Source organism: Chelonia mydas, chromosome 13 (genome assembly GCF_015237465.2).
Source record: "Chelonia mydas isolate rCheMyd1 chromosome 13, rCheMyd1.pri.v2, whole genome shotgun sequence".
Lineage (NCBI taxonomy): Eukaryota > Metazoa > Chordata > Testudines > Cheloniidae > Chelonia > Chelonia mydas.
Window position 1 is genome coordinate 19,881,551 of NC_051253.2, and position 8,194 is coordinate 19,889,744.

The window sequence follows — 8,194 nt, forward strand, 5'->3', positions numbered from 1 at the left end:
AAGTCATGGACAGGTCACAGGCAGTAAACAAAAATTCACGGTCCATGACTTCTACTATATACCCCTGACTAAATCTTGTGGGGGGGTGGCCTGGGGCACTGCAGGTGCTGGGGGCAGCAGTGGTGACCAGCTCCGCCGGGACCCCCACTGGTGCTGGGGGATGGGCAGCAAGGGGGATGTCACCACTTCCAGGGAGCCCCTGAGGTAAGCCCCTCCCAGAGCCCACCTCACCCCATCCTGTGCACCAACCTCCTGCCCCCTCCCTAACCCAGATTCCTGCTGCTGCTGGGGCAGAGTGGCATGGTGTCCCAAGACTGCCCCAACAGCGGCCTGTGCAGCTGGCACAGCGGCTGCCTGAGCTGCCCCCAGGCCAGGTGCACCGGCCACTGCAGAAGTCATGGAGGTCACGGAAAATCATGGAATCCGTGACTTCTGTGACCTCCATGACAAACTCGCAGCCTTACAATTGCTAAATGAAGACCATTAGCCTTCAGTTATTACCAGTAATAATAAGTGATTATTAGTCACTTGTTCCACTTGCAAATCTTTTGATGGTTGCAATCTGTCTACCCCTTTGATTTTCTGTTAACAGACTTGCAGCACAGTGCTCCTGCCCTTCCATGAGAAGGGAGGGATGGCATGCATTGGTCCTAAAGTTATGAGGAGAGTGTAAATCAGTTCCTGGGCATTAGGACATTGGCAAGTGCAACTGTTCATGTTCCTGATCTTTGTTTGTGTGCATCTATTTAGAAAATTTGCAAAGCAGCTTGTGGAAACTTATTTGGCAGGGAATTAAATCTTTGTCTCTCCCTATCTCCACTTCTATACTTGTTGGCACCTTTTGCAGAGCCCAGAAAGTGACTGTTAAAAGTCAAAGCAAAGCTCTCCTCTGGTATATCACTGTATTCAATCCAATATACTTGGCATGGGAGGGGGAGTGGCTACTACATGGGTCCAAACTGAATACCTGTCTTCCTAATCTCATCACTTCTTACCTATTGCAAGTAAGAAGGGACTGGCCCCACCCAGAATGAAAGGCCGATCCCCTCCGTTGAGGGGGAGAAACTATAAAACCCAGAGCAAAACTGAGGGAGTGGGAGGCAAAAAATAAGAAACCAGGGATGAGAATGAAGGTCATAGGGCCAAAACAAGGCATCCAGAGGGGGACACCAAGCAGAGAATACGAGACAATGGCCACTGTGCCTCAAAGGAGCCCATTATTTCATAATAGATTGAGGCCTGGCCTGTGCCTCATGCACACTGCTTTGAATAATTTATTTTGACAGACTGCATAAGGCTGAGAACAAGATACAAGTTGAGGTCTGTGGCACTTTACAGGGGGGAATAAGAGAACTAGGTGCCTAAATATCTTTGAGGATCTGGGCCCCCATCCCTGCTCCAAAGCACTCACAGTCCAGGTTAATACGACAAGGCATGATGCAGAGAGTACTAACATAAGGCAAAAGGGAGGAATATAGAAAATAAATTATTATACAGGTAGCTAGTTTGAAAGATAGCATAGGGGAGTGAGTCACTGTTGCAGAGATTGTGGAAAGAGGTGAGCTTAGAGCGGGAAGCTAAATGAGGAAAGAAGTTGTGTGACAAGGTGGGCTTTGTGGGAGATTTGGATAAGACAACAGGACACTGAAGACATGGGGCAGCATTGCAGAAGACACAGAAGCTTGTGTAGAAGAGGAAAACAAATGGGGCAGAAAAGGAAGCCGTTTTGGCAGACTTTAGGGCTTGGACAAGAGCATGATGGAGACAAGAGATGAGATTAAAACAGGGACAGAAGGCTAGGTTTTTAAAGGTAATTAGGGACCTAACAATGCAGATAGGCACCCACTGGAATTTTCAAAACACCTAGGTGTCTAACTCCCATTGAAAGAAATGGGAGTTAGGCACTTAGGCCCAGATCCACAAAGGTACTTAGATGCCTAAACCCCAGACTTAGGCACCTAAGTCTCAGATGTAGGCACCTAAATCCCAGTTTGGCTCTACAGTGATCCATAAAATTCCCACCAAACTCTGTAGACACTTTAACTTACTTGGCTCCTAAATTTTCCCTGTAAAACTTCCGTAAGCACCTGTGGGCATTTGCAGTCCCTCTAAGTGGCCAGATGCTTATCTCCCACCTAAGCCCTAGAGCAATTCACAAACCAGGGAAACTAGACATATGGACGCCTAAGTCCCCTGTGGGGCCCAGTCCGGTAGGCATGCTCAGAGGCTGCCTACCAGATCAGGTCCCAATCAAAATCTGGCTGGAGCAGGAGGAGCTGCTGCTGCTGTCAACCCATTTTTTCACTTTTCATAGTTAGAGCACTTGCCTGGGATGTGGGAGACTCAGGTTTAGTTTCCATCTCTTTGGCAGAAAGGATTTAAACAAGGCTCTGCCATCTCTCAGGACAGTGCTCTCACCACTGAGCTTTGGGATAGCGTGATGTGGTGTCCCCTCCATCTTTCATGTTGGAGCTGTTGGCCTTAGGATATACCCCTCTTGTTGGCATTTCCCATTGGCTAGCTTAGGTGACTCCCCACCTAGCATGCTGACTTCCATGGATCACATTGTAAAGTGCCTCTTTTCCCCCCTGTATTGTACAGGGAGCCTAGGTGCCTAAATCTGCTTTGGGAATCACAGTGTTTGTTCCTGTGATTTTCTAGGCCCCTAACAGTTAGGCACTGTAATGCTCTGTGTTGAAACACTCAAGTCCCCCAAAAAGAACAGGAGTACTTGTGGCACCTTAGAGACTAATAAGCTCTAATAAATTTGTTAGTCGCTAAGGTGCCACAAGTACTCCTGTTCTTTTTGCAGATAAAAACTAACACGGCTGCTACTCTGAAACCTGTCAGGTCCCCCAAGTCTCATTGCTTATGAAACTCCAAATAAGAGCCTATCTGCATCTTTAGACATCTAAATACTTTTAAAAATCTGGCCTAGAGCCTTAAAGGTGAGATGAGGAGCTTGAATTTGGTGCAGGAGAAGTGGACCCAGTGCAGGGACTAAAAAGGGGTGAAATGGTCAGAACAGTAGGAGAGGAAGATGAGTTTGATGGTGGGGTTTTAAATGGAATGGAGGAGAGTGAGAGGTGTGCCAGGTAGGCCAGAGAGAAGCAGAATCCAAACAGATGATTACCAAGACCAGGACAAATTTTGGCTGTAGGGTTAGAGTTTGGTTCTCTTTAAATGTATTTTAAATTTCACAGGATGACCTTCATTCACTCCACAGGAGGTAGTCATAGGGAAAGCGTTTAGCTCCCAGGCAGGGAGTTGAACAGTTCAGCTAGGTCAAGTAGCTGGGTACACTGCTTATGAGGTCTTGTGCTCCACAAATATTCATTTTGATTAACAGGATCCTCTACACATACTTGTGGACGATTCTGTGTATTTAAATTCTTGTACTATGCTCATCACCACGGTATCTGAGTATACAAAACACATCATGATGGCATGTCTAAGATTAGTGACCAGTTTAGGTTAGGGATGTAAATATCGGTTTTAAAAGTTAACCAGTTAAATGATTAAAATTATTTTGTTTAACTGGTTAACCAAGGTAGCTGGGAGGGCCTGGCACGGTGGGGTCTGGAGTCTGGCTCAGTGCAGTGTGGCTGGGGCTGAGGTCTGGCCGGCCAGAGCTGAGCTCCCGCCCGCTCCCGCCAGCTGGCACGGCGCAGCCAGGGCTGGGGGCCTGCTCCGGCTGGGACTGGAGTCCTGCCAGCTCAGCCAGTGTGGTGCAGTTGGGGCTGAGCTCTGGCAGGCCAGCACCGTGCAGCCAGGACTGGGCTCTTGCTGGCTGGCGCGGCCAGGGTTGGGGGCCCTCTATGTCCGGTACTGGGGTCCTGCCGGCTCAGCCAGCGCAGCTGGGGCTGAGGTCCAGCCGGCATTGCACAGCCAGGGCTGGGCTCCCGCCAGCGCAGCCAGGGGCCTGCTCCGGCCGGGACTGGGGTCTCACTGGCACAGCAGGGCTGAGGCCACTCCAATCCAAGCCTAATGCTTACTGGTTAACCTTTTACATCCCTAGTTTAGGTACAGAGTTCTGCTCTAAACTGGAGGCTCATCTTTTATACCCTCAGAAGACAGTATATTTCCTCAAATGCCTTTTGTTACTGAGAAAGGTCAGCATACATTTGATTAACATTTAAGACACTTGTGCCATCTGCTGGAAATGACTTGGATCAGCAGTACCATTTGCAAACTACCTTTTATTACAGGACTATCGTTTAATTTCATCATTGTTATTAAGTCCTGGGAAGAGGACTGACAAAAACAGGTTATGCTATAGGCGGCAAAAGAGCAAACATCTGTTCCATCCACATATGCCACTACCTACAGATGCCTGCCTCAACCCTCTTCTGAGGAGACCGCCACAAGGTGTGAAAGGTCTGATATTACATACAGGTGCCTAGTTACTTGGAACAGTATACAAATACAAAGGTATTGTCAGGTACATGGGTATCCAATGCTGAATTGCTCTACTTGGGTAAATATGCAGATATTATTTACACTGTATGTAAATTATAGATAAGTATCTTTCCAGATGTACTGCACTGCAGTTTAAGCTCAAGATCCTTGTTGTTTTGTATGTCTTTTGATGGTTAAATTACCGAAGCCAAAAGTGCCTCAAACAGGTTTTGGAACTATCTAATGCAAGCTGAGAACCATTTCATTTATCTTATTCTGTTTAGTAGCATAGTAGAGTTTTGTCTTGTGAGACAAAGGTTGTGATGTGTTGTCCTGCTGCTATTGTTAAACAACTTTTTCCCCTTGTCCCTGGAGGCACAAATTAGAGCAATCACAGGGCTGCTCTAACTTACACTGCCTGGAATGGCCTCCTAAGGGGCCTTGTGCCCTAAATTCCTTCAAAGCTGCATGGCCTTGCAGCCACCCAGCAGTCTATCAAGTGCTGTGCACTTCAGGTGCCCCTCCCCCAACGCCTCTGCCTTGGAACCCCTGGCCAGCTGCTCCTCGGAGCTATGCAGAGCGGCGGGGAGGAGGGGTGCTGATGTCAGGGTGTCCCCCACCCACCTCCATACCCCATCTCCGCAGAGCGGGGTGGGGGGAAGAACACGACAGGGCTCAGGAGTGGGATGTGGGACGGAGCTGGCTGGCAGCTGCTGCTGTATCTGAACAAGCAGGATTCACATGGTGAGTGCTGATCTACAGCATGTCTCTCTCTCTCTCACACACAACACAGTGTGTTTGTGTGTGTCTCTCTCACACACACTCACTCCATCTCTCTCACTCACCTCCCAACACATACTTGTATTATTGTTCTTTTTACTTCTTGATGCTTCCTGCAATGCACATATAGTCTCTGTAATTGTATTCTTTCAAAGTGCTGTTATTTTAGTTTTTTGACTGGTTTACGAATTTCATAATTTTTATTTCTTAGGCTTAAATTTAATTATTTGAGTAGTTAGTTCTAAAATGCTTAACCTAGCCTGGCTGGAGTAATTATCCCTATAGTAACTTATTAAAATATATATTATATCTAGGTTATTTGTTTCTACTTGTGATACACATCTGCACATTACCTTGATACTGGTGCACATAACAAAATTCATTCCGCACATGGATGAAAAAAAATTAGAGGGAACATTGCTTCTGTCAACCCAGAATTGCCAGAATAGTGTGCTGTAGCCGCGCTCCCAGACACATCTCCAACTCAGGAGGGGAGAAGGAAATAATAGCTTTACACCACTGGGGGGATTTCTCTGTAACAGGAATGCGCAGCTACCTCTTTAGGGCAGTTTTAAGTCCCTTTGTGCTGCTGGAGTGGCTCCAAGTATATTTAGCTGAGGCTGAGGACCTAGCTGCTCATCTGTTGAGGCTGTATTTTTGGGTAAGTTATTATTGTTTGTCCAAATGATTTCAAATCTAAACTGTGAGTTGATTGAGTTGAGTTAGTGAAGTTTGCAATTTAATATATTTTTTTCTCAAATTCATAACTTATGAATGCTGAATAAACTTCCTTCCTTCCAAAATAATTCAGCTTTGGACTGAGACCAAGCATCCAAACTTTGGTGAAAATCTGGCCCAACTGAAGTCAATTGGAGTTCTGCAAATTGGAGTTTGTGGGATCATCCTAAGCAAGGATTGTCCTCAAATGTTTGTAAAGCACCTAGCAAATAGTGGGCACTACCGCAAATAAATAATAAGAATTTACGAAGGATGATCATGCAGCCTGAAGAGTTCATGGGATTCAGGCATCCCAGAAATCACATGAGAGCCCACAGCTCCCCTTGCAATTCATTTTGATGCCTCATGATAACACTTTGAGACACAGAACTGTTACATTGCTTTCCATCATAATGGCAGGTCAGCTTAATGTGATGACTCTTACACTACATCATGGTGTCTTGTGTTTATACATGTTTCAAAATGACATAATTACATTTTGAACCAACAGGATACACTCACCCAACACAGTGCAATGACTGGAAGCAACATGACAATGATGTGATGCAGTGCTCTCTGAATGCCATATTGATGCAAAATGATGCCATATCGAGATGTGTGACACAGTATCGCAGTGGTAACATGCCATGATGCCATCTGGAGTTAGCATGCAGTCATTTCATAATGGGATGACAGTGGTTTGCAGTGATTTGTCAAAATTCCATGATGCAAGAACATTACTGCCTCTTCAACTCTGTTTACATTAGGCCTTTTTGCCATAAATTTTCCATTGCCTACACTAATGCTCCCAGTGATGGACTCAGCCAGTAACTGCAATAGTGGGAAGACTATGGCAAGAAAACCAAAGTGTAGACAATTCATTCTAGCTTGAGAGGAGCTGTTGCTGCTACCACTCAGAGAGTCTAACAAATTTATTTGAGCATAAGCTTTCGTGAGCTACAGCTCACTTCATCAGATGCATTCAGTGGAAAGCTTATGCTCAAATAGATTTGTTAGTCTCTAAGGTGCCACAAGTACTCCTTTTCTTTATGCGAATACAGACTAACATGGCTGCTACTCTGAAACCACTCAGAGAGTGACACTCCCCCCACTTTTCCTAAGCCTCCATCCCATCTTGTTATTACTCCTAGTAATACTGTAGTGGCCAGGAATCCCACTCATGATCAATGCTCCTTTGTGCTGAATGAAGCACAAACATAAAAGACAAACAGTTTACAATCTCAACAGAACCAAGAATGTGCAGGTGGATGAAGAACACAATGGAGGGGGAGAAAAAGGCGACAGTAATAGAAATATAATGTTGTATCCTAGCAAAGTGCTCAGTTTGAAAACTTAAAAAGAAATAGCAAGAGATGCGATGTTAATCATTTGCTAACAGGCCACCTGCCTAGCCATTATCATTAGACAATTTATCATTGGAGTTGCATTAGAACGGGTTTGAAGGAAGATGGCTACACAAATCCATTTGGAGAGGGCTCTTTATGCATACAGGGCAACATGGAAGGCTAAAGGCTCTTATGGGAGAGCAGACAGGCAGCTAATGGAGTTTGCTGGCTCCAATGGAGTGAAAGGGGTGGTTATGAATCAGTGAGTTCAGAAAATAATAAATAGGGAGGCACTAACTTGTGAAGAGCCTTGACGGTACAGACTTTAAACTCGTGTTTGATGTGATGAAAAAGGGGGAACCAGTGGCGGGTTTTGAAGATTGGGGGTGAGAGGGAAACCCAATAAAAGAGTTGGGGGCGAGGAGAGGGAAACACAATAAAAGAGTTGAGCTAGGAAGACAGTTTGGCAGCAATGTTCTGAAAGGGGCTGAGAGGAGTAAGGTTGCAGAAGACAAGGCCAGGCCAGAGAAGAGGCCAAGACAGTAGTTGAGATGGGAGAGGATGAGGGCATGGACAGGCACAGGCAGAGGGGAAAGTCTGGAGCTTGGAAACACTAAGGAAAAGCAGCAAGATTCAGATATGGCCTAGATGGGGCGTGAGGAAAGGGGGACAGAGTAGGAAACAGAGTGCAGGTCTGAGCCTGGGAGATCAATGATGATGTCATCAGCTCCCCTTCACCTCCCATCCTGTTTCAATTACCCCATCCCCTCGTACCCTCCCCACGACCCCAACCCCTCTCAGTCTCCCCACAGCCCCACTCTTCTCAAGTACCCCATCCCCTCAGCCTCCCCACAACCCCACCCCTCTCTACCAACCCATCCCCTCTCAGCCTCCCCACAGCCCCACCCCCCTCTACCACCCCATCCCCTCTCAGCCTCCCCACAGCCCCACCC